General features: G+C 50.6%; 1 pseudogene; it reads right to left on the minus strand.

The window, feature by feature from the left end:
- The window catches only part of LOC100982659 (spliceosome RNA helicase DDX39B-like), a 39,117-nt pseudogene extending 13,288 nt beyond the window's left edge, over positions 1-25,829 (minus strand).
- Positions 25,830-26,204: the final 375 nt, after the last annotated feature.

Raw genomic sequence — 26,204 nt, forward strand, 5'->3', positions numbered from 1 at the left:
CCCTGCAATTTTCCTCACGAGCACTTTACTGACCACCCTGAAGTTTCATGACATTTCCAGCTGTCTGCCTCCCTTTCTAGACTGAAGACTGAAGGATCAGGAGGGCTGGGCTGTCTATCTGGGACACCACGTGTCTCCAGTGCCCTGCAGCACCTGACATGTGTGTAGGAGCTCCACGTTTCTTGGGTGAACCACTCATGCCCTTCACAGGGAGATTGTATCTTTCAGACCTCCAAAGTGCAGGCTCGGTCTTGTCACCTGATTACCCATCCTTCATCCTTCAGATCCCAACTCAAATGTCACCTCCTCCAGGAAGTCCTCCTTGAGCCCCCGGTTAAGTCAGCTCCCTGGGTTACACACTCCACAGCACTAAATGACTTTCCATTGCTGGACTCACCTGAGAGTACTGTAGGTGCACACTTACACCTAGGTGATTGTTTACGAGTGTCTGCCTTCTCCACCAGGCTGTGAGCTTCATGTGAGCTTCCAGGAAACATGTCTGTTTTGAGTCACTCTTGTACTCTCAGTGCCCAAAGACAGTAGGTACTGCATAAATCTTTGGTGAATGAATGGACAATCCAAGAGTAATGGATGAGAGAGGGATTTGCAAACTGTAAAGTTCCAGTGTTCTCCACCTTTCTGAGGCTCCTCTCATGTAACATTGGCCCTCCATGTGGGTGCATTCTTAAATGTTGTGTGGTGGGGCAGGGGAGCATGGCAGACTCTCAGTGGGCAAGGAAAGGGCATGTGTAGTTTAGAGACAGCCCAGAGTAAATTTGATACTTTCCCCTCCCCTGCGTACATGTTCTCTCTCTTCTTTTCTGTCTCTCACATCCAGGGACATTGAATTGATACAGGTTTGTGTTGCTGTTGTTGGCAGTGTGTTTTACACGTGTTAGTTTCAGCATGTCTATCTTAGAGTATAAACTCCCAGAAAGAAGGAACTGGGTCTACAAGAGTCTCTGTAAAAGGTCTGAGTACTTAAACGGAGTTGGAAAATGAATCTGTGTCTAGCTAGTAAATTGTATGTAAAACCCTTTTCATGTGGGAGGTGGGAAGGGTATGTGTTATTGTGGCAGAGGCTGGGGGAGAGCATTCAAAGACTTCCCCCTCCAGATGGATCGCAGCAGGAAGGCCGAATGGAGGAGGTGAAACTCCCCCCAGCCCTCCCCATGTTGTCTCTGCTTTGGGGAACAAGTGCAGACATAGATGCAGGGGTCTGATTCTTCCCAGAGTCCTGATGTTGGACGAGACTTTGGACATTGTGACTCAGTTTCTCTTTTATAGCAGGAATTCTTCCAGCAGCCTCCCTGGCAGATACCACATAGTCAGCATTGGAAGGGGCTTTGGACATTGAGGTTTGGAAAGAACCAGCTTAGTTTGAACACTCCCAGAGTCGGGGAGCTCACTACTTTGTCCAGTAGCTCATCCCACAGTTGAATATCTCATCGTTAGCTCTTTCTTTTTCTGAGCTAGTTGTACTTACTTGTTCATGTCCCTCCTGCTTCTGCTTGAAGAATAATGAGCCTGATGGCTCTCCCGGGGCAGCTCTTCAAGGCTGGGATGCCTCTCCGGCATCGTCCTGGTGCAACCTGCACTCCTGTGGCTGGGCCCTCCTGGATCCTGGATCTATCTCCCTCTTTGGAGGACAGGATGGGATGAATCAGTGGGTCTGGCCGGGGGCTGAAGGTTCCTGTGTTGATCCTCCCCTCATTGTGTCCTCCCCCCAGATCAGGAGACTTTCTCCTGTGGGCTCTCCTCCCCCTGCCCCAGGCCGGCGCGTCTGTCACACAGCTATGACTTACCTAAATGTGTGTCACCCAGAGGACAGGAACATTTGATTGCTGGGGAAAAATACTTATTTTTCCCTAACGCCTTTCAAAAAATGAGTCATGATTGGTCTAAAAATAGTCTGTGGAAATCAGAAGAAACAAACACACACACAAAATGATACTAAAATTCAGAGTACCTAATTATAGGAGAAAGGAAATGGTTTGGCAGAATTGGGATTCCAGTAATGTTTTCATATTTTCTTTGAATCAAACATCATGCAGGGAGAGTGAAATACATTCGGCATTGTTAACAAATTTTCTAACCCAGAGACTCATCGTCCCTCTATCAAGCTGTTTACAACCTCCATGGGCATTTCTGAGTTTGTGGTTTTTGGACTTACTCCCCTCTCTGCTTTTCCCCGGGCAACCCCTGTTGACCAGCATAAACCTCACAACCGGCATGATCAATCAGGCTGCCTGTCATCATTGCTCAGTCCAGACACTGAGCAAGCACCTTGGGTGAGAAAAGCACTGTAGAGGGCACTAAACAAAGATTATTTCTAACATTTAAGTCTTTAATCCGTCTTGAATTAATTTTTGTATAAGGTGTAAGGAAGGGATCCAGTTTCAGCTTTCTACATATGACTAGCCTGTTTTCCCAGCACCATTTACTAAATAGGGAATCCTTTCCCCATTTCTTGTTTTTGTCAGTTTTGTCAAAGATCAGATAGTTGTAGATGTGTGGTGTTATTTCTGAGGCCTCTGTTCTGTTCCATTGGTCTGTATCCCTGTTTTGGTACCAGTACCATGCTGTTTTGGTTACTGTAGCCTTGTAGTATAGTTTGAAGTCAGGTAGCGTGATGCCTCCAGCTTTGTTCTTTTTGCTTAGGATTGACTTGGCAATGTGGGCTCTTTTTTGGTTCCATATGAACTTTAAAGAAGCTGGAAACCATCATTCTGAGCAAACTATCAGAAGGACAGAAAACCAAACACCGTATGTTCTAATTCATAGGTGGGAATTGAACAATGAGAACACTTGGTCACAGGGTAGGGAACATCACACACTGGGGCCTGTCGTGGGATGCGGGGCTGGGGGAGGGATAGTATTGGGAGAAATACCTAATGTAAATGACAGGTTGATGGGTGCAGTGGGCCAACATGGCACATGTATACTTATGTAATGAGCCTGCACGTTGTGCACATGTACCCTAGAACTTAAAGTATAGTAAAAAAAAAGAAAAAAGAAAGATTATTGAGTGGATGGTTCATGAACCTGTAGGAAGAAAAGGAGCGATCACTAGGAAGCATCTTGGGTTCACCAAGTGGAAGTCCCGCCACAATAAACTCCTTTCTCCAGCTGCTGGGTTTTCTAGACTGGTAGACGTGCAGGGCACGATGAACATGGCATATCTGGATTTCAGCAAGGCATTTTGTAAGGACTCTGATGTAATCCTCAGGGACGAGATGGAGAATTGTGGATTAGACAGTAATAGAGTTAGATGGATTAGCAAACCAAGAGCAATGTGAGCCAACAGTAGGGTGAGGCTGCCAGGAAAGCAATGCAATCTTGGACTATATTAATCAAAGCACAGAGTGCAGAAGAGGGGAGATAATGGTGTGGCCCTCTGTGCTTGGCAGTGGTCAGACCACATCTGGAGACTTGTGTTTCATTCTGGGAGCCACAATTGAGCAAGGACATTGATGAATGGGATAGCATTTGGAGGAGGGGGCCTGGGATGCCCCAGGGTCTTGCTGCCATGCCAGACAAGGAGTGGTTGAGGGAGCTTGGGACTTTAAACTGGAAGACAGAACACGGAAATGGATCCTGACAGCTGTTTTCAAATATTTAAAGGTCTGCCCTGGAAGACTGAGTGGAAATATCAGATGCAGTGTTAGAAACTCAGCACTTGACAGCCAGGCAGATTTTGGTTCGGTCCATAGTACCCCAACAAGAAGTGGGAGGCTCTGAACCCTGCAAGAGCCCTGGAGGAAGAATTCAATGTGGTCTTGGCCTGATGCATCCTGTTCTACACTTTTCTGTCTTACCAAAAGTAAACCAATAAACCCTGTGCTAAGCTTGGAGGAGGATGGAGGGGTACAGTGGTGCATGGGACCCTGGCCTCAAGGAGCTTCTGTTTGAGTCAGAGTTGGATAAACAAACAACTGTTATTCATAGAAGGATCTAACTGTTTATAGGAGGAAGAGCACTTGATTGTAGGAAAAGAGGCCTATTTACTGGTTCCTGTTCAGCTGCCAATTAGCTGTGTGACTTTGGGCAAATTATTGCATCTTTCTGTGTTTCCAGTTTCTTGTGTGTCAAAACAAATTTCTGGGGTGTGGCCCTCGACCTTTGCAGTGCACACTAACCAGCTAGGAAACATGTAACACGCAGCCCCTGCCTCACAGCATCAGTAGTCCTGGGGCAGGGTGGCCAGGTGATTCTAATACAGGAGGCTCACGGATCACTGGAAGACACTGATAGAGTGAAGAAATAACATGGCCTTTATGAGAAGTTTTTCATTTGTTCTTGAGAGTGAGGAGGTGGGCTGGCAGAGAGACTGACCAGTTAGGAGGTGTCCTAGTCCATTTGGGCTGGGCAGGTTATAAACAACAATTTATTTCTCATGGTCCTGGAGGCCGGGAAGTCCAAGATCAAGGTGCCAGTAGATTCAGGGTCTGACACTTGCCCACTTCCTAGTTCATGGACAGTGGACTTCTGTGTCCTCACATGCTGGAAGGGGCAAGGGAGCTCTGAGGTCTCTTTTATAAGAGCACTAATCCCATCTATGTGGCCTCCACCGTCATAACCTAATCACCCGCACCTCCTAATACCATCACCTTGGGGGTAAGGATGCCATCATATGGATTTTGTGGGGGGAAATAAACATTCAGTCCATTGCAGGAGGCTACAGCCCCGAGCTGAGGAGGAAGGAATGTCAGTCAGACCTAGGGCAGTGGAAACCAAAGCACAGGGAAGGGTCTCATTGGAAAGCTAGAAGTAGCACGTCATGGCATGTGGGAAGAGGAAGGGGACACATGAAAGATGACTTTGCATGATGAAGCTTTACAACTGGCCTGGCAGATAGGCTTTCTTCCTTAGAGGTGGGAATGATGAAGGACCACAGCCGATGACCTGGGACTGGAAATTCTGACCACTGATCTGGTACCCTCTGGGGAGGATAGTCCCTGCTCACAAACTTCCTGGCAGAGGGGATAGGTTTTTCTCTCACCATGAGCTCAGGGAAGTGGGGACCTCCGGGGAAGAACCCTAGCTGAGTAGGTTCTTGCCCAAGCTGGTTCCACTGTCTGGAGTCTCTCCTCTCCCACCACCCTCCCACCCCCACGTCACTCCCTTTCTTTCTCTCTCCCTCCACCTTCTTTCTCTTCTTTCTCTCTCCTCCATTCCTTCTCCTTCTCTTTCTACCTCCCCTGCCTCCTCCAGGCAGCAGCAGCAGGGAAATAATGAGGTTGCCCAACTGGCGGTGCACGCACCATCAGGGTGTAGAATGAAGACGGATGACTGTAGCTAAGAGACAATTTGAAAAGGGATAAATACAGGCAACAAGTTATTCACCACGGCAATTTGTAAAGAGCGTTAAAAACCTGCAGATGGGTTGTTTCACATCATCTCCTTTTCCATTTGCAGGCTGACAGGCCCGGGTAAACGACAGTGATGGATGGCTTTGAGCTGGGTCCCTTAATCTACCACTCTGCCATTGATTAGTTTGGCTCGCACTGCACCCCGGGGTGGTGGACATGACCTGTCTCCTGGAATCCAGAGCCTGAGCTGAGCCTTGGACTTGGAGGGGTCTCTGTGGGGAGAGGGGGTGCAGGGCTGGTGGGAAGAATGGAGTGAGGAGCCAAGAGGCTGCCAAGGGTTTGGCACCAGAGACTCAGAGGCTGGCACAGAGCAGCAGGAGGTTTCTGCAGCTGAGGATTTAGTTGATCAGGCAGAGATATCGGGACAGAGGAATAGCAGAGGTTGGGGATCAGAGTACAGCCCTCCAGACCCAACTCCCAGGAGACGCCTTGCCCCACTCCATTGTAGCCTCGTCATGCTGCCCAGCAAGGGCTGGTGCTGAGCCCTCAAGGGCCCTTTTACAGACTACTTTTTGACTCTGTTTCCCAAGTTCCTTGCTGTGAATGAATCAGAAGGAAACATTGCACCAGTGTTATAAATGAGAGGAAAGAGTCCCACGGAGGAGGGGGTTATCATCATCTGGGTGGGGGCTCGTTCCAGGCTGAATTTAGGATGTCCAAAGTAAAGAGAGTATAGACAGAAAGCCCCTTGAGATGATATAGAGGCGGGAAGGGCACAGGATAGCAGGCTGCTGCAGAAGGGATCAAAAGATTACGAGCCATCAAAGACTACAAATTTAGGGCAAGGTGAGAATGCACAATTCCCTGTAGTGCCTAAGAAATTAGAGAGAGAAGAAAGATTTGAGGAATAGATATGCTGCTATATTGGAAAAAGCATTACAGTAGGATTTGGGGGAATTTCATCTTGCCTCTGCTCCCCATATAGCTTACTGTAGGGTGCTTCTGCATCCCAAGTTTAAAAAGATAAATGTGGAAAATAGTAGCAGCTCTCACTTGTAGTGTGCTTTGACATTTACAGAAGTGCTTTTTTTTTTTTTTTTTTTTTGAGATCATGACCCCATTTGATCCTCTTAACAATCCAGAGAGGGAAGAAGGTAAGTATCACTGTTTCCATTTTAAGGTTGAATAAATAGAGGCTCAGAGAAGTTAAGTAACTTGACCAAGGTCACACAGCTTATAAGTGGTAGAGCCTGAGCTCCACCTCAACCACACCATGTGACCACATGGCTGTGCAACTCCAGTGCTTAAGAGAAATGGGGCTAATGAAGTGCAGGTTAATCAAACTTCAAGCAAACCCTTACCTAAGTTTTAATCTTTAGAACAAAATATGTTTTTGTAAAACCTGGGAAATCATTGCCCACTGGTCCATGAGTCTGAGTGCTCTTGAAATCCCCGATCTTGCCAGAAGGATGATGAGAATACAGATCAGGATTAGTTTCCTTATAAACAGATTGAACACAGAATGAGGTGACCAGTCCTGGGGTCTGGCACCCTTACAGCTTGCTCCCTATTTGAAGCCTCACTGTTCTCTAAAATCTGGTTCAGGGCTCACCTCCTCCTTGAAGACCTCCCTGACCACCACAGCCACAATGAGGACTCCTCCTCTGGGAGCTCACAGCCTGCCCTAGTGAAAGCAACGGTTGATCACATACTGCTTGTATTGCTGGTTAGGCCAAATGTTCTGGGATCTGCTTAATAAATGCAGCTGCCTGTGCTTATGTTGGAGAGAGTTGGGATCAGGGGCTTTTATGGCACCCCCCACCACACACACAACCCAAGCATTGAACCTGAGAGAATCAGGATTAATGAGTTGAACCCTCTCTGGGCAACTAAGTACCTGTCTGCCCTTGAACAGGTCACTTTGCCCTGCATGGGTTTGTGGTTCTTGCCTGTAAATTATAGGGGTGATGGTGGTATAGAAAAATGACCCAGGTCATTGGCTGTCAGCCCTGGCTGTCCATCAGAAACACCTGTGGGGTTTCTAAAATACAGAACACTGGGTCTGATTTCAGCCCTCCTGAATCAGTGTCTCAGGAAAAAATTGGCCTGTTAAAAAAAAGCTTCACAGCTGATTTCAATGTTCATCAGGGTTCAGAAACAGTGACCTCCAAGGAGAATCCCAGCAGCCGTCATCAATTGAGTTCTCCTGTGAGTTGGGCGCTGCACTAAGCCTTTATACACGTCTTATCATATTTCACTGACTACAGCCTGGCTACTTTCTGAGGTCGGGTCCCCCCAGGAAACAGACTCTGAGACAGAGTGTTGTGGGCAGGAAGATTTCTGGGGAGCCCTCCCAGAGAACAACATCTGTACGGGAGCGAGGGATGCAAGATTGGCCAGAGGAAGCAGGTGAACTGTGTTTAGAGCTGTGTTGTAATTAAGCATAGTTAAAGGCCTTATCCCATCCCAGTGCTGAGGCTGGGATAGTCTTTCAGTAAAACAGAGGCAGCAGAGCCAAGCCTCTGTGTCTCACATGGACCAGTCTTCTGGGACAGGCTGCTTTTGGGTGCCTACCCTGAGGGAGGATGCCTACTGCTGGGGAGGGCAGCTTCTTTCTGCCAAGGCCTTCCTGCAGAGGATTCCACTGCGAGCCAGCAGCAGGCAGTGCCAGGCAGCTGCAGGAGGCACCTGAGAAGGCATCTGCATGGCTGACCACAGCATCCGGTAGGTTATGACAACTATGGATGGAAGTGAAGGTGCAGAGGTGAACTTGTCTAAGCTCACAGCATTCATATGGGGCAGAATTGAGATCTCAGCCTAGGTCAACTCCAAATCCTATATTCTTTTCTCGTGGTTCAAAGCCACACAATTATATCAGAAACATTTGCATAAAAATTGAAACACTAGTTCCCTATCCCTCCATCCTTCACACACACACACACACACACACACACACACACACACACACACTCACACTCACACTCACACATGCCATGTTAAAGGGAAGCTAGAAGGGCCAAGACTAAAGTTGCAGGAATAAGGGACTAAAGAGATTAAACGAAGCTATGGCAGCAATGGTAGGACAAGCCTAGGTCTGTCAAACTCAATTTTGTTCCAATATTAAGTGTATCTTAATAAAAAGTATTTGCTACTTTGCCTTAGCTCACACACCACAGCAGGATTGACTGTTATTCTTCAGAATAACATGCTTTAACATTTGTGTATTTGCTGGGCCATCTCCAAGGGCATTTGATGGAGCCCTCTGAAGGCTGCCAGGGCCTTTGGTCCCACTGATGGGGGCACATGGCCTGATTCCTTCTGCTCCAGGTCCCCCTCTCCATGCCCTGGCCTGAGGGGTGATTGGGGAGTTTAGGATGGTTGGCAGCCAGCTCAGGTCCCCTTGCTGGGCCACTGATGGGGGCTTGCTGGCCCCCTATGTGCAGGCCTGAGCAGGCTGGGTCTCAGCCCAAGATGGCGGTAACAGGGCTGCACTGGGCGTTTCCATTTGATTCAAGGCCTCTGAAGGCAGAATGGGAGAGGAAGCAGCTGGGAGCAGGGGGAGGCATCAGCTGGCCTAGTGCAGACACCAAAATAGATGTGGGGGTTGGTGGAGAAGGCAGGGGCAGGGGTGTGAACACACCTTGGTGAAAGCCAGCTCCAGGGGAGCCAGGAGAGGGAGAGCAGGCCTGGGGTGGTCTAGACAAGGCCTGAACCCCCTCAGCCAGGGGGACACTGTTGGGGTCCCCAAAGGCCTGTGCATTCAAGCACTGTCTGGTCCCTGCTCATTCTCATCTCCCCTGTTCCCTCACCCTTCTTTATTTACTCACTTGTCCCAGCATGATGAGGGGCCCTGAGGGCAGGAGCAGGTCTGTTGGAATCCTGAGTCCTCATCACCCAGCCCATGCCTGGCACACAGTACTTAGGAAGTATTTCTTAAATGAGTGGATTTCCTCATTTATTCATCCACTTTTATTCATTCAGCTATTCATTCACACTCATCCATGAAGCACTTGAGTCTTCTAAAGCACACTGGCAGCTCCCAAAGGCATTTAGAGCATGAATATTGGCCCCTTGGGGTTAAAATCTGGTCGGGGAGTTTAGGATGGGCTTGGGCGTGAGGGGCTCAGAGGTGAAGTAAGTGAGCTGCTCAGCCTGAGAGTCCAGGCAGGGGTGAAGGGCAATCACTGCCAGCTGGCCTGGCCTGGGAAATTCTCCTTCATGAAGCTGGACACAGCAGCAGGCAGGATTTGGGGAGGAGGAGGGGGAAAGGGCAGCCCAGGTAGGAGTCAGGAATGAGTGGGAAGAGGCCATAGATCAGGTGAGGCCAGGAGGGGAGGATGCAGCATCTTCCCTGGCTGTCCTAGCAGACGGCAGCCTTGATCTCTGCAGACTGCCTGGCGAACTGCTTTCTCGAGTCTGCCTGGGTGTGGACTAGAATTAGGTGTGCTCACCCAGAAGCAGCACACACCAAGCAGGGTCTGTTCTGAGGGCCTCAAAATGACCTAGAAAGTGATTTTGAAGAATATGCATCCCAGAATGAGCAGGCCCGTGGAGAGCCAGGTGTCACTGGCAACCAGTCATCACACTGGGCTGTGACTGCCTGAGAATGACTCATGGGTGACCAATCAGAAGGCAGCTTTGGAGTGGATAAAAATGACCTCCTCCCAAAATGGGAGAGAAAGCATCTGGTCACTCAGACCCCCCTGCCCCTGCCCCACCCTGTCCTCAACTATCAGGCAGGCATGAGCCTTTACATCCACATAATCACTGAGGTTCTAGGAGTGCCAGGCACCCATGCTGCTGTGCTGTGGAGATCTAATCCTCTCGGTGTCTTCCCACCCCCTGTCTGGGGGGATTCTAGCCAGCCACCTACTTCTCATGGAGGAAGGTCTGTGGGGTCCCTGACTGAGCCTGCTGGAACGCGCCTGTGTCTAGGTGAATTCTGACTGTGCAGGTGAGGGGCTGTGCAGCTCATGTCCTCACCCCCTTCTCATCTCTTCCACCTTCTCGGGAAGCCAAGTCATAGGGAAGAGGGTGGGAGATTCAGACCCCTTCACCCCCACTAGTTGGCAACCCTCAAAAAGGGGCAGGTTTCTTCATTGACCTCTGGGGAAATGACTGCTTATCCCCAGTGAATAGGAGAAGCAACTGGGCGTGAGCTCCAATTCCAGGCTCCCAGGTAGGGGTTTGCAAAGGGCTATTCTCTGTCCCGGGCCCCTGTTTCGGTCTTGCCAGGATGCATGGACAGGGTGGCCCAGGGAAGGAGGAAGCCTGAAATTCTTAGGGCACCATACTGCAGAAGCACCTGCCCAGGAGGAAAGGGGTACTGCTATTCTCTCTCCACCAGAGTCAACCCCATCCCCCACTGCCATTTCTCTTCCCTCCAACCCTATCCACTGGCCGAGACCCAAGTTTCCAGCAAGGGCTGAGCTTGCCTGGTCCCCTGAGCAGTCGGGATCGTTGCCTGGCTGTGTTTCTTCCATAGGAGGCAATCTTGTCATCGGGCACACTTAGCACCCCCAGGGAACCTCCTGAGCCCTTAGCCTGAGGGGGAAGTGGAGAATTTTATCACCAGAGCAAAGGCCACCCACAGCAGGAGGGGAGAGAAGGGGAAAGATTTCTGGGACACACCACTCCGAATAGCTTTGGCAGTTTTGAAGGTCACTTTTTTCCCCTTCCACCAAAGAATTTAATTAGGCTTCCATAAAGCAGTTAGATTTCGGAGCAGAACATTTTTAGCTCCCCTGCTAGGAGTGCTCATGAATATTGAAGACCAGGGAAGAAGGCAAGAGGCAGGAGCGGCCAGCTCACACCCCTGCCTTGATTCCCTGGGGACTGGGACGTTTGGGCACAGGAAGGGGGCAGCTGGGTTCCTGGGTTGGGGGACCCATGCAGCCTCCAGCAGCCCCGTGTCATTGAGCATTGGAGGTCACATCTTCTTCCATCAGTCAGGACCTAGGGAGGTGCACCCCGCAGTGCCCCATGGCTGGTGAAGGCAGGGTGGTGCGGGCCTGTGGGCACAGGTGGCAGCAGAGTGTGCCGGGCCTGGAAAGGCCACTGAGGACTTGCTCCAGGCCATCGCCTATTGATCCCACCATCCTGGGAAGACAGGGCTGTTTGCCGTTAGCAGTACCAAATGCCAAGGGCAGGCTTTGGTGGGGGTTCCTGCAGCAAAGGGAACCCCCCTTCTCCAAATGGGGCATGGCTGGGTCACTTCAGAGAGCAGAGGGTGATCAAGTCAAATTGACTCCAGAGGACACAAAGATGGACCCAAACATGCCTTCTAGAGGTTTCTGGCGGAGCCCAGAAACAAGATACGCTTCCCAGAGGTGTCTAACAAAGCAAGTGGACAGGCCCAAACATGCTATAGACAGTGGGTGGATTCTTAGGTCCGAGGAATGTGGGTGGGTGGGGAATGGTAGAGAGAAAACTGCTCCAGGGCTCAGAGCTGTACACTGCCAGCCTGAGGAGCCTCCTCCAACAGGTCTGCTGTGAAGCCGGCTGGACCTCAGCTTCTTGCACATTCCCACAGTGCATTCTGCTTTCCAGGCACATACCTGCACATGGTCCCACGGGAGCCTCACTCACAGTATCCCTGAGCAAAAGATGGGGAAACTGAGGTCTTGTGGATGTCATCTCTGGTGCACTCTGATTTCATCCCTTACCTGAGGTCATGGAGTTGATAAACAGTAGGACTGGCTCTTGAACCCAGGTTTTGGGCACCTACCCAGTGCATTTTCGCCTCAGTAGTCACAGTTCTGTTCACAGACAAGGCGAAGACTCTGGTAATATGGCTTTAGGATATGTCAGGGGGAAGTTACCACTGTATCTTACAGGGCTATGTCCAGGCTGCTATAGCAAAATACCCCATACCAGGTGGCTTAGACAACAGACATTTATTTCTCACAGTTCTGGAGGTCAGGCAGTCCAAGATCAAAGTGCAGGATGATTCAGTTCCTGGTGAGGGGCTACCTCCTGGCATACAGATGGCCATCTTTTCATGGTAGAAACAGAGCATGAGCAAGCTCTCTGGTCTCTTCTTACAAGGGCACTAATCCCATCATGAGGGCCCCACCCTCATGACCTCATCTAAACCTAATCACCTCCCAAAGGCAAATACCATCACATTGGAGGTTAGGGCTTCAACAGATGGATTTTGAGAGGGAAACCATTCAGTCCTTAGCTGTCTACTAGATCCAGACCCACTGGCCAGCGCTGATTCCTTGTGATAGCAAGTAACACCCCTGCCCCCAACCACCCTCCGCAGCAGGAAAGCGAGGCTCAGAGAGGGGCCAGGGTGCAGGGAGCCTGCACATGTTTAGCTTTATTTAGTCAGCAAATCCTAAGCACTGGCCAAGGCCAGACACTGTGCCAGGTGCTTAGATCCTAGAAGTACAAGGAGCCCAAATGATATGGAATGGGAACACAGTACATCTGTGAACCTGGAAAAGGGGGAAGGCTTCCCAAAGGATGGCATCCAAGTTGTTGGTTCTGATGCATGAAGCTCAGGCCCAGCATTGGTGGATGAGGTGAGGGGAAGGGAGGCAGCAAATTTCTGGGCTCAGAGTTGGGGCTGTGCTCCCAGGTGGCTGCCTCTCCCTCCTGATTTTACTCACCTGCCTACAGGGGCCCTCCTGATCTCCAGCCCAATGCAGCATGGCAGGAGCCAATGGTTAGGTCACTGATCCAGGAGAGGAGAGGGCTGTAGGAAAGACGGCTGGTTTGCTGGGGTGCTATTTGCGAGTTCAGCTTTTTGGTAGTGCACTGAAGGCCCATGCAGTAATAAATCTGTCCCTCTGCTGAGGCTAGGTTTGAACCACTGAGCAGTGTGTGCAGGGTGTCTGAGCTGGCTAGGGGCTGCCCAGCGGCTGCAGCCCAGTGGGGCAATGGTGTTGTCCAACCAGTTCAATTTTTTATTTGGGAAATGGAGGCCTCACCAAGGTCTTGGGATGTATTATTCGTGAATGTCAAAGAGAATATATTTTACCCTTGGTTTCTTCATGGCCTTGCTTTGTGATCTGGAGCAGAATTCCTACCCTCTCTGGGCCTGTTGTCTCTTGATGACAGGATGATGACAAGAGCCCCAGCAACACCTGCTTCTGAGCACTTGAAATTTTTCTGCAGTCTTGGTTTCTTCATCTCAGTGAGGCCTTGCTCCCAAGGTAGCCCTGCCATTTGGGCTCAGGAGCCTGAGGAGCCCTGAAGCTCCACCCAGGTCTCTATTCAGGGCCCCACCTCTCCTCTCAGAGACATGTGTGATCCTGGGCCAGAGGCTTGCCCTTCAGGGTTTCCTCCAGCTCCTGAGCCTTCTGGGCAGACAAGGGCCACACTTGCAGCTGTGGACATCCCTCTGGGTGATGTCTGGAGATGCCTACAGCTCAAATTTGCAGAGAGCAAACAGACTTCCATAGCACAGAAGCCCTTTGCCCACCTGGGAAGCTGCCTGTGGCTCCTATCCAGCCCTCCCCCTCTGCCCTCCCCTTCTCCTGCTCACCAGCTGTGCTCCCTGGCCATCCGGCTGTCTTGCCTATGGAAAAGCCCATGGCACATGCTCCCAACCTTGTCAGCTTGAAATTAAAGACTTGCTCCACGGAGCTGGTCCTCTCCAGAGACCTGCACTTTGATTATCCCCTCGGAAGGAGCAGCTGATTTGGTTTCTGCGTGGTGCTCCAAGGAGTGGTGTTGGGAGGCAGGGGAGGGGGAGGGAAGAGGCAGAGGCGTGAGGGGCTGGGGCGATGTTTGCCTCCTGGAGCACAACACCTTGCAGAGCTGAGGAACTTCTGCAGCAATGCCAGGCATTGCCAGGAGCAAACTGACCTCACGTTTTTTGATGATTATTGGGCCAGCTTGAAGGAATATTGCCGCAAAGTGTGTTATGAGGTTGATTAGAATGGACTGACTTGATGATCCTAAGAGAAAGGCTGGGTGTGGTGGCTCATGCCTGTAATCCCAGCACTTTGGGAGACCCAGGCGGGTGGATCACGAGGTCAGGAGTCCAAGACCAGCCTGGCCAAGATGGTGAAGCCCCGTCTCTACTAAAAATACAAAAAAAATTAGCCAGGTGTGTGGCGGGCGCCTGTAATCTCAGCTACTCAGGAGGCTGAGGCAGGAGAATTGCTTGAACCTGGGAGGCGGAGGTTGCAGTGAGCCGAGATCGTGCCATGGCACTCCAGCCTGGGCGACAGAGCGAGGCTCCGTCTCAAAAAAAAAAAAAAAAAAAAAAAAGAAAAGAAAGAAAAGAGAAAGGATCTCAGCATACCTGTGTTTGTCAAGGAGGCTGACCTCCCACCTTTGCCCCATTTTGCATTTCTGAAAAGTTTCTTTAGAGAGTAAACACAGTTCAGTCAAGAGCCATGTCCTCTCCCCACACATGTGGCTCACAGCCCCAAGAGGTGGAAGGGCCTTGCTTTAGGGCGCAGTGAGGAATGGCTGCAGGTGCTTGGTGCTGGGCATGTGTGTTTTGAGTGCCCGGATGTGTTTCTGTCTGTGTATGTAACACACGTGTCAACTGGGACCTATGATGCTGGCTGGAACTCCCTTTTCATATCCTAGGGAACTTCAGTGTTTTATCCTGAGATTTCTAAGAATTTCCAGAGAGGGGAGTGAGCTTGAGTTCTCATGAGGGTCTTGGCTCCAAGCTGATGCTCGTGCTGAATTTGTTCAGCTTGTGGATACATTTCCTCATGCTGGTCCACAGCTGCAGTTTTGACTTGGATGTAGGATTCAATCTCTCCTTCACATTTGACCCCAAAACAATTCCCATAAGGCATTAACATCAGCGTCAGACTGGACTGAAGGTGTGGTGTGGGACAAAAGAAACTGTTTTGGGGGGTCAGTATCTGTTGAAAGGTGGGGAAAAATAGCACATGTAAAAGCATGAGAAACAAAAATATTTGGATTGAATCGATATAAACCAGTTTTTAAAACATCTTAACAGTGTATTAAGGTATAATTTAAAAAACTGTCCATATTTCAAGTGTTCAATTTGCCAAGTTTTGACATCTAGATCTAGATCTCTATTTAGATATACACATATAGATATACACACATTCCTGTGAACCTGAGTCAAGAGGTTCCTCTTCCCTGACACGTGGCTCACAGCCCCAAGAGGTGGGAGGGCCTCACTTTAGGGTGCAAGGCAAAGAGGAGAGGCTGCTGTGCTTGGTGTTAGGTGTGTGTGTTAACAAGGGCACCATCCCCAGAAGTTTCCTCCTCCCCTCACCCTGGGCAACCACTGATCACTATGAATTGGTTTGCGTTTTCTAGATGATTCTATACAAATGGAATCATGCAGTCTCTTTTTGAGACAGAGAGGTTTCATATCTCAAAACCTGCAAGCAGTTCCATGTTGAATATTTGACACACTCATCCTTAGAAAGTCCTCTGCCTCTCTCTTCCACCTTGGTTCTCTGCAGCACCCCCCTGCTGGGCTTTCTTTCTTTTCCCTGCCCCCCAATTTTGTCTCAATTTCAATGCAGAGCAGTTCAGCCATCTTTTTGTTTCCTTGACTTTTGCTAATCCATATCCTTAGAGGCTTATCAAGGTAATTTCCTGAACAAAAGACACTTCCCTCCCTAAGATCAATTCCACTGCCAGCTGTTAGGATAATGTTTTTTTATCCTCTTATGCACTGTGTGAGTGTGTGCACTTGTGTATAAGTGTGTGCCTGAATGGGCACTGTCAGAGAGCATGTAGGAGTGTTTAGTCTGTGAACATCTGGGGGTATAAATGTGGGTGGGGCAAAGGGGGGCTGTTTTTTTAAACATTTATTGGTGCCTACCTGTACCAGAACTAAGCTAAGTGCTTTTGTATATTATCTCATTTAGTCCTCACGGCAAACATGTGACATAGGAATAATGATTCACTTTAACAGATGGGAAAATGAAATTCAAAGAGGCTAAATAAATTGTCCACAGACACACAGCAACTAAATGGCAGAAGCAGAGCTAAACCTGAGTCTTTTGGGCTCCAGCCTCAGTGCTCATTCCTGTGCACTGGGAATGACGAATAGGTTAACCCTGTGCCATCACCAGGTGATTGGGAAGGGCTGCCTGGAGGACTACTTTGGGAAAGGCAGTGAAGCTGAGTCTGGGCTCACCAGAAGGAATGGCATGATTGATTAGTGATGTCTGCCATGGGTATGGGTGTGGAAGTGCTGTGTGCATGTCATCCTTGCCTTAAACCATGCTTCCTTGTCCTTCCTGTAATGGAAAAGTGAGTTATTATTCCTCAGCAACAGGTGATTGAAAGCCTGGGTCTCTCTAGGAGCACTCACAAGGGTGCTCTAAGTTAGCTGGCCCTATTGGATGGCTTAACTCCAACAGGGTTTCCTCCACCCTCCATCCTCACCCTTGAGGAGCTGTCCAGGGGCTGCTGGTGTGAAGGGTCTCCCCATGTTCTTCTCCTGCCCTTTCTCTGCAGGCCCCTGAGACTGCCCTCTTGTTTCTCTCTCCAGATCCCCTACCATTCCCCTAGTTCAATCACCATCCTCTCTCATCTGCCAGAAGCCACCTTCATTCTTCCTTCCCTCCCTCCCTCCCCCTCTGTCTGTTTCTCTCTCTCTCCCCCTCCCTCCCTTGCTCTCTCTCTCTCTCTCTTTTTCTTTCTTTCTTTTTGAGACAGGGTCTCTCTCTATCACCCAGGCTGGAGTGCAGAGGTGCAATATCAACTTGCTGTCACTCTGCCTTCTGGGATCAAACGATCCTCCTGCCTCAACCTCCCAAGTTGCTGGGACCACAGGCATGCGCCACCACACCTGTCTAATTGTTGTATTTTTGTAGAGACGAGGTATGCTATGTTGTCCAAACTGCCTCCATTCTTGCTTCCCCATGGCCCATTCTCCAGGCAGCAGGAAGTATCCTTCTAAAATGTCCTGGGATCCTGCCAGTTGCCCCCCTCAGACCTCCCATTCTGCTAAGTATACACTGTAAGTGCTTACCACGGAGTTCTCCAAAGTGGGCCCTGCCCTGTTCTCTCAGCTTGCACTGTTCTTCCCTCACACAGCACCTGGGCCACTGGGCACGTCTCTTCGCAGTTTGAACACACCAAACCCAGGTTTGCCTCAGGCCTTCATGCCTGCTTAGATGCCACCTCCTAGGCCAGGTTCCCCTGCTCACTAGTACTGTTACTTACTCACTTTCCTGCACAGAACTTACCACAAGAGTACAATATGCCAGACCACAAGCTCTCCAGAAGCAGAGATTCTGTCTGTCCTCATTTTCCTTGGAGTCTAGGGCAATGCCAGGCACACAGAGAGCAACAAATGTCTATGGAAGGAATAAATTCAAAGCATTTTGATACAAGCTTCCTCAAACTGCTTGCGAATCAGAGGAAAATATAACTAATAAATAGAAGGCCAGGCACAGTGGCTCATGCCTGTAATCCCAACACTTTTGGAAGCTGAAATATGAGAATTGCTTGAAGCCAGGGGTTCAAGACCAACCTGGGCAACAAAGCGAGGCCCTATCTCTAAAAAATTAAATTAAATTAAATTAAATCAAATTAGGCTGAGTACAGTCACTTACTCCTGTCATCCTGACACTTTGGGAGGCTGAGGTGGGAGGATTGCTTGAGTCCAGGTGTTTGAGACCAGCATGGGCAACATAGTGAGAACCTGTCTCTACAAAAAACAGAAAAAATCAACTGGACATGGTGGTGAGCACCTGTGGTCCCAGCTACTTGGGAGGCTGAGGCCGGAGGATCACTTGAGCCCAGGAGGAGAAGCTGCAGTGAGCCAAGATCGCTCCACTGCACTCTAGGCTGGATGACAGAGCAAGATCCTGTCTCTCTCTCTTTCTCGTGTGTGTGTGTGTGTGTGTGTGTGTGTGTGTGTGTGTTCACGTGCTCACATATATGTTTAGGGGACCTTGGGCTAGCTGTTTAATCAGCTTGGGCTTTGGTCTCCTTATTTGCAAAATAAGACGTGGTGCTTGTCCTGCACACACGACAGGACAGAGGGCTGGTGTCAGGGCATAGGAAGCACTATACCCAGGCCTGGATCACCATTAGGCAAATCTTACGAATCTGCCTGGGGGTAGGGGCAAGGGTCGCTTTCTGTTCCTCAGTAACTTTGGTCTGGTTCCAAGTGCTCCAGCTTTGGGCCCCTGAGCTTCTTCTGTCCTCCTTCCCTGCCCTGGGGCAAAACCAGGGGCTGGAGTAGCATTTCCCATGCCCCAGCCAATCTCCCTCTCCACTCTCCCTGTCCAATTCCCACCTTCAGCTGAGAGTTTCTGTCTCCTTCATGTGCAAGAGACTATTCCTGGGCATCTCTGAGAGCTCAGATCAAAGCTGTCCGGTGCTAGCACATTCAGCACTGTGGTGGGGGAGGAGGGCTGGGTTCTGTATATTTAGGAGAAGAGTCACCACCTTCCTGGAACCTGAGGAATGGAGTTTCAGACCCTCAGGCTCACAACCTGAGAACTTCTGGGCTCTGCCCCTCAGAGCAGCTCAGTGGGGGCACATTCCCCCTCCTCCCAGGGTCACCTCTATTGGCCCCATGGCCCACCACCTCCCACCCATTCCTCCTCTCTCCTTTGATGGGAGGAGATAGATTTTACATCACAGAGAGGCTCCCAATAGGAACTGTAGATGGTTCTGTATCAGGCAGGAATGGCTTTCTTCTGGGGGGCTTCCCACATACTAATGGTTTCTTCTTTTTTGATTTTGTTTGTTTGTTTTAGAGACAGGGTCTCGCTCTGTTGCCCAGGCTGGAGTGCAGTGGCGCAATCAGGGCTCACTGCAGAATCAACCTCCTGGGTTCAAACCACCCTCCCACCTCAGCCTCCTGAGTAGCTGGGACTACAGGTGTGCACCACCATGGCTGGCTTAATGATTTCTTCTTAAATGACCCGTCTTTGAGCAATAGTCTTTGGGCCTTGGAGGATTCCCCAGAATGTGGTCTGGAGAGACAGGCTGGCTCAGGGAGCCGGCCCACAGAGCCCTCATCACTCCTGCTGACGGAGTCCCTGAGGAGCAGCTCTGCCTCTGTGGCCTGTGAGTGGGAGCCAGCGTAGCTTATGGCTAGGTGGCAATGGGGTGTCAGAGACTTGAGGTTCCACCGGGGGACAGGGTGACCGTGGGCCAGTTGCTGCCCTCTGTGGGCCAGTCGCTGCCATCAATTCTGTCTGCTGGTAAATGAGGGGTTGGAACACGAGGTCTTGGGATTATGTGTGGCCTAAGAGACCAAACCCCACCTAGAGAGAAGTTTCTATCGATTGCTCCTCGTCTGACTCAGGTGAGCTGATTTTTGAGCAGTGCTTGCAAGGTGAGGACGTTGCGGCTTCTTCAGTTCCCTGGTTCTCAGTGCGGGCAGGGCCACTCTGACTTGGCAGTTGTCACCACTGCTACTCTTTGCTACACAGTCACTATTCACTAGCTGTTTCCATGCCTTCCTTCACTCCTCTGTGCAGTAGATAAAATCCACTTCCCAGAGAATGAAATTGAGATGCAGAGACATAAGTAAAGTTGGGAATAGCCAAGCCAGGGTTTGCCCTGTTGCCAGGTCCCTGCTCATTCCACCCCATTCCTGCTCATAATGCCAGATAGGACCACTCATCCCCGGGGTCTCTGCCCTGCTAGTCTCAAAGACCCTGCCACAGGGCAGGACTTTGCATAAATGATCCACAGCGGGTAGCAGATAAGACTAAGGGGCTGCCTTTCCCCAGACACCTTTGAAGAAAGGACTGGCAGCTCCCTTTGCCTCCTCCAGGGCAGTGGGCCCAAGACCCCAGTGTTGCAGAGACACAGGTGCTGTTATGGAAAATGTTGTCAAAGAGCAAATTCGCTGGCAGCCGTGATGTGTTCCTTGAGGTCAAAGGGCTAGCAAGACAAGCATGATCCAGAGATGCCGTAGGGACAGGCCTGAGCAAGGATAAACAACATGTTGGTTGGTGCAGCCGGGCAAGCAGAGAAAGTGAAAGTAAATAAGCAGACAGATGCTGTGCACAGGTACCAGGGGACCGAGCAGCAGCAGGAGGGTGCCGGGGCAAGGAAATTTGCCTGTGGAAAAAGGTGGCATGTGATCAACTAGGACAGGTATGAAAGGGGGTGGGATGAGCTTTCTAATGCTTTCTCATTGCTTGGAGACAAAGGGAGATGGGGTCTCTGAGCCTGGTTAGAACCATTCCCCAAACCCTTACAGCTCCCAGATGCTTGTTCTGAAAAGCCCGAGAACCAGAAATAGCCTGTGCCCCTCTTGGAAGCAGAGGCAGGGTCTCTAGCCATCACATGACAAACACAAACTTCAATATCTAAAGGCAGGGGATAAAGAAGGCACTCAACCAATCAGAAGCCAATAAACCAATCAGATGTTTCTTTCTAAGGCAGCCTTGCAAATAAGAACAAAACGTACCAGCCTAAAAATAAGTCTTCCTCTGCCCTCCACTGTAGAGCAAGAGGGAGACAAACAGTGACATGGGCCTTCTTTGCCTGGTGGAGTTTGTGGAAACTTAATAACATGCCAGGGTGTGGGGCTGAGTGCCAGTCCATTCTGCAGCCTTTGAGTTTGATATTGTGGTGGCCAACATAGTGTTTCCAAAACATCCCTTAGGACTCCAGCTAGACATGGGAGAGACCAGGGAAGAGAGGCTAGAGTCTCTTTAAGGTGACACCAGAGTTCCCTGACAGGGAGGTGTCACTCAGGGGTCTCCAGGGACCTCTCCAGGGACAGCAGGCTGGGTGTCAGCTGGGGCAGGAATTCATCAGCTGTAGATCTCAAGAAAACGCCTCCATCTGATTGCACTGCCAGTTCATTCATATCCATTTAGTGTCTCCTCAGATCCTGGGATTTATCTTCATTAGGGAGGGAAAGAGACACTTTTTCTGTTGAGATCTGAGGGATTCCTTCTTCCTGTCTCTTGTCTCACTTGTCCCTCCCTAAGAGGAGTGAAGAGTCTCTGGACAAAAAAGCTCTCTGGCTTCAGTGTCTCCAGGGCTTTTCCTACATGGAGATAAAGAAACCTTAGAAGAAGCCAAGAACTGTCCAGCCCTTGGCCTGGTGGCTCTGCCTAGGACATTATGAAAACATGAGTGCCCTGTGTCTCAGGGAGGGCAGATCTATTAGCTATCTACTGCCATGTAACAAATCACTCCAAAACGTAGTGCTTACAACTCCAACAGTCATTGGTTATCTCTCACAGTGTCTGGTGCTCTGGGGCAGCGTGGCTGGGGCATTCAACTCAGGGTTTCTCAGGAGGTTGCAGTCAAGATCTTGCTCGGGCTGAAGTTATCTGAAGGCCTGATAGGGGCTGGTAGGTCTACTTCTAAGGTGGTCCATTCATACGGCTGGCAAGTCGGTTCCTCTCATGTGGGCGCTCTGCAGGGCTGCTTGAGTTCCTTCCTAACATGGTAGATGCTTTCCCCAGAGCGAGCAATCCAAGAGGCCAAGGCAGAAGGTGCAGTGCTTTCTATGACCTAGCCTTGGAAGTCACATGCCATTACTTGCACTGTATTTTATGGGTCACACAGTCCATCCCTGATCCAATGTGGGAGGGGACTATGCAGGTCTGAATTCCAAGAGGATCAGTGAGGGCCATCTTGGAATGTGGGTACCATGGCAAAATGCTTAAGGTAGGGGTGACATCAGGATTGAGGCTTGCCACAGGATTGAGAACTCCAGGGAACAGGGGTAATGGAAAGAGCACCGACCTTAGAGTCTGAGAGACCTGGGATTGAAACTGAGTCACTTCCCAGCTGTGTGACTTTGGGCAAATAACCTGATCCCTCTTAGCCTCCACTTCTGTATCTGCTAAAAGGATGTGGTTCCTGAATTATACACCTGCCTGAGGCTTGACTGAGAGTGTTCAATGCATGGTCAGCCTCAAGTGATCACCCCTTCTTTCCAGGGTTCTATCCTCCCCATGCCAAGAAGAACCCCACGAGCTTTTTGGTCACCTGTCGTCCACCTTCTGGGGCCACTCACCAGGGCCAGGGGATTCATAAAATGTTACTGGCACCTCCCCAGGAAAGCTCCGTGGAGCCCCAGGGCCTGGGGGCAGAGGAGATGTGTCTTCTTCCTCTCCTGGTATGGTCAAAATACCTTAAGATGAACCCCAAATTCTTCCCTCTTTGCCTGTGAAGTGAGCTGCCCACCCCAGGTGATCTCAGGCTCCTTCTCCACCATGCAGCCCTGGTTAATCCATGGAATGCTAATGCCTGCAGAAGCAGCTGCTTACACAGTCCCGGAAGAAGCTGCCAGGCAGTCAGCCCCAAGTGAGGACACTGCAGGCTGCAGGGGTTGCAGGGAGAGAAGAGAGCAAAGGAGGGAGGTGGGAAAGATTGGAGAGGGCAGACTCCAGGCCCCAGGGCCTAAGCTTGTGCCAGGCAGCAGAGGTGGAAGGAAGTCCATGGGCTTTGATTTCAGGGACCCTGTGCTCTAGTCCTTCATTTAGCCCATCCATTCAGTGCCTTGTGCCCCGGGCTCTGCAGAAGGTGCAGAGTTCTGGGCACTGATCATTCACTGATCGTAGCTCCAGGGCCCAGCCACAAATGATGTCATCTATGGAGAGAGCTGCTGGTTTCTGGCAGACCTCTATATCAGAGCAGCTTGGTGTGTACCCGGAGCCTTGCTCCAGACTCATCCAAGTTCCCGTGGTCCACATCCATGCCTCAGCAAAGTTAGTGCCTGCTAGAACCACTGCAAATTCTGACCTACCTCCTTGGGAGAGTATTTGTAGTGACCCAGAAGACTCCATTCAAGTCTACTTGACATACTTTTCTTGAGTACCTCCCTGGTTAAGACCTAGCCTGTTCTTGCAGAAGCCAGGGATGCAAGTAATTATCATTTTGTATAAAGAATTGTGGGAGCTCAGTGAAGAGAAGATTTAGCTCTGCTCCGAGCTAGTGCAGGCATGGGGCCTGCCAGGGACGTCATCCCAGAAGGGATGATATTGGAGTTGGTCCTTGAAGGATGAATAGGAGTTTTTCAGGTGAAAAATAGAGTGAGAGGTGGGGAGGAGCACACTAGGCAGGGAGAACAGCATAAACAGAGCCAGGGCCTGGGGGTGTGGAAGGAAATCACTGATAGCCAGTCCTGTGCATCTGCAGTGGGAAGTTTGTGGTTCTAAGAGAGTAGGCTGGGGATGAGGCAGATTGGAGAGAGGCTGCGAAGGACTCTTCCCCAGATGAGCTTTACATCCTTTGTTGGGGGGTCACGGGGAACCACAGGAAGTGTCTAAGAAGGGGAACGCAGCACAGTCCCAGCTCTGCTTTAGAACACCCGGTATGAGGAGGGCCTGGCTCCAGATCTCTTCTCCCCTCCTCCTGCTGTCATTATGTGCCTGTTCTCGGCCACCACCCAAACTCACCCCATCACAGAAGGGCTGATGGAGCTGCACTGCCGAGTTAATACAAAACTCCGGCCTCGGTGCTACACCAACCCAGGAGGGAGGCAGCCGTAACAAGAGAGGAAATTACAGATAAGAGTGGAGAAATGGCCACAGCAAGATGAAGGGAAGGCAGGCGCCGGCAGAAAACAAACCAAGGTGTCAAGACAGAATCAATAACCATCACTGAGAAGAGGAGAAGATGGGATTCATTACAGAGAGGGTAAAACAGACATTACCCAGCCTGCCCACGCGGCTTGCTGCACAAGCGGAAGAACTTTCAACTCGGCAAGTGCTGATGGTGGAAATACTTGACAACACAGCAACTTAGGGGAGAGGCAGGGAGGGAGGGAGACAGAGACGAGGAGGAGCAAGAGAAAGAGACATACGGGGAGTCTGAGAGAGACAGCGAAGCACACAGAGGGAGCTGGGATCAGTCAGATGGAGCTGCGGAAACTGGCAAGCACGGGCTTGAGCTGGACTTATTTCGTGCCTGGATTATGAAGCCAGAGGTATAGGGAGACAGGGACCTCTTATTCCACAGGGAACTAGGACAGACCTAAAACTGCTGAAGGCATGGAAGTCAAGGAGGAAGATAAAGGCACAGAGAAAAACAGAGCGGTATATCCAAAGAGAACTCATGTCTTCTTGGTTGAGGGGCCGAGCTGAGCAGGTTGGCTTCAGCCCCACATATCCTAGAAGGGGAGTGAAGAATCTGACTTCACTTGGTGAAGGACACCAAGTGTGAACTCATGCGAATATGTGCAAAGGAGGGGAGTCCCCCGTCCCAGGTCAGGGTCTCATGGTCCTTCTCCCCCATCCATCCTCCCACTTGGGTGGGAAACTCACACTGAGCAAAGTCTTCAGACCACCTGAACTGCGAAAGGGAAGGTGCTGCCAGGTTCCAAAAGGGCTGGATTCCAGGACATTATCCTCTGCAGCTGGACCAGACAGTGAAGCAGGGTTAGGATGAGGGGGCAGGGACAAGGCTTTTGGGGTAGCATCCAAGATGTAGTAGCAGGTATCCTGACAGGTGGGTAGAATGATAGAGGGGGCATCAGGCAGCCTCAGAGGTGGGGGGTCTGGTACTAATGGCAAGATTCTCAGACCCCCCTGGAGGGGAGATCTGAGACTAGCAGGGCAGAGGCCCAGGCCTTGGAAGACCAGGGTTTTGGGAAGGTTAGCAAGACAGGGTCTTGCACACCAGCAGTAATGCAGACACTATGTTATCAGTCCCAGGACTCCCCAGACCAGCACTGGGGACCATGATGGGGTAAGCCAGAACATCAGGGCAGAACAGCTAAGATCTCCCATCCCTAAAACTAGACCTGGGCATAGGACAGAGCCTTCAGATGGGAGAGGAGGGGAGAGTGAGAGGTCCCAGCCTTGGGAAGAAGAAGGCTGCAGAGGCCATGACCCAAGCAGGTACAGGGACTTGAGGCACCACCCTGGGGTGCTGAGGCTGGCTGGCTGAGTGCTTGCAGAACTGGGAGCAGGGCAGCTGTGGGTAGGGGTTTGTGCACACTAAAGACGAAGGGTTCCAGGAGGCAACTCTGGCTGGAACCCTGTTCCCCCATGCTTCCTGTCCCCAGGAGGTGGCATCTGATATGGCTTGCTGGGAGGAACCTAGAAGCTGCACTTGGTGGCAGTGTTTAAAGCGTGTACCTGTCAGGGCCAATCTGGAGTGTGAGCAAGATGTGAGCTGGGAGAGCATCCAGGCCCTTCCTGGTACACTCACACTGGGAGACGACGAGGTCCTCAGGCAAGGACTTCTCTGTTTGGTCATGGCTCTCCCAGGCAGGGAGGCCAGGGAGCAATAATGCCACCAGCCAATGGTGACCATGGTACACTTACTGCGTGCCTGTCACTGGGTGCAATGCTTTATATGCTTTATCTTATTTGAGCCACACAAATAATGTTCTGTCCATTTTAAAGAGGAGGAAACAGTTTCAGAGAGGTGGTGGAACTGGACCAAGGTCACACAGCTTTGAAATGGTAGAACTAGGATGTGAACCCAGGCCGTTTGGCTCCAAAGCCGGACACTTCACCTCATCATGTTGTCCTTGCCTAAGGGTGACCCCCTAAATTCCTCAGATGTCTCATTCTCAAAAATGTCTGTGGAAGGCTCTTCTGAGCTAGCCTGGTCATATTCCAAGTTCTCCAGGTCTCCAACACCCAGCATATAGCTTCTCCGCATAGGCTCGGGGTGGCAGGCCAGCTTCCCCTCGGTGCTCCAGGTCTCCCCTCTCCTGGGTAGTTCCCATTCCCTGAAAGGAGGCTGTAGGGCTCTATGTCCCCATGAGAGTAAGGGCCAGCTGGAAGCAAACTCAATGAGCCCTGAGTCCCCAACCCATCTCTGTCTCTGTCTTTCCACCTGTGTCCCACCTTTGTGTCCCTCCCACGAGGCCACGCAACTCCCTTCATCCATCCTTGTCTTGGTCTTTCTCCTTGTGTTCTGGTTCCTCCTTCCTTTTGGTCAGTCTTTCTCTGTTTCCCTGTCATTGTCCACTGTGTCTTTCTTCCACGTTTTGCCCCTGTCTCCCTGTTTTCCTTCTGTGGTTTCTGCATGTCT

The sequence above is a fragment of the Pan paniscus genome, chromosome 9 (genome assembly GCF_029289425.2).
Source record: "Pan paniscus chromosome 9, NHGRI_mPanPan1-v2.0_pri, whole genome shotgun sequence".
NCBI classification, from domain to species: Eukaryota; Metazoa; Chordata; class Mammalia; order Primates; family Hominidae; genus Pan; species Pan paniscus.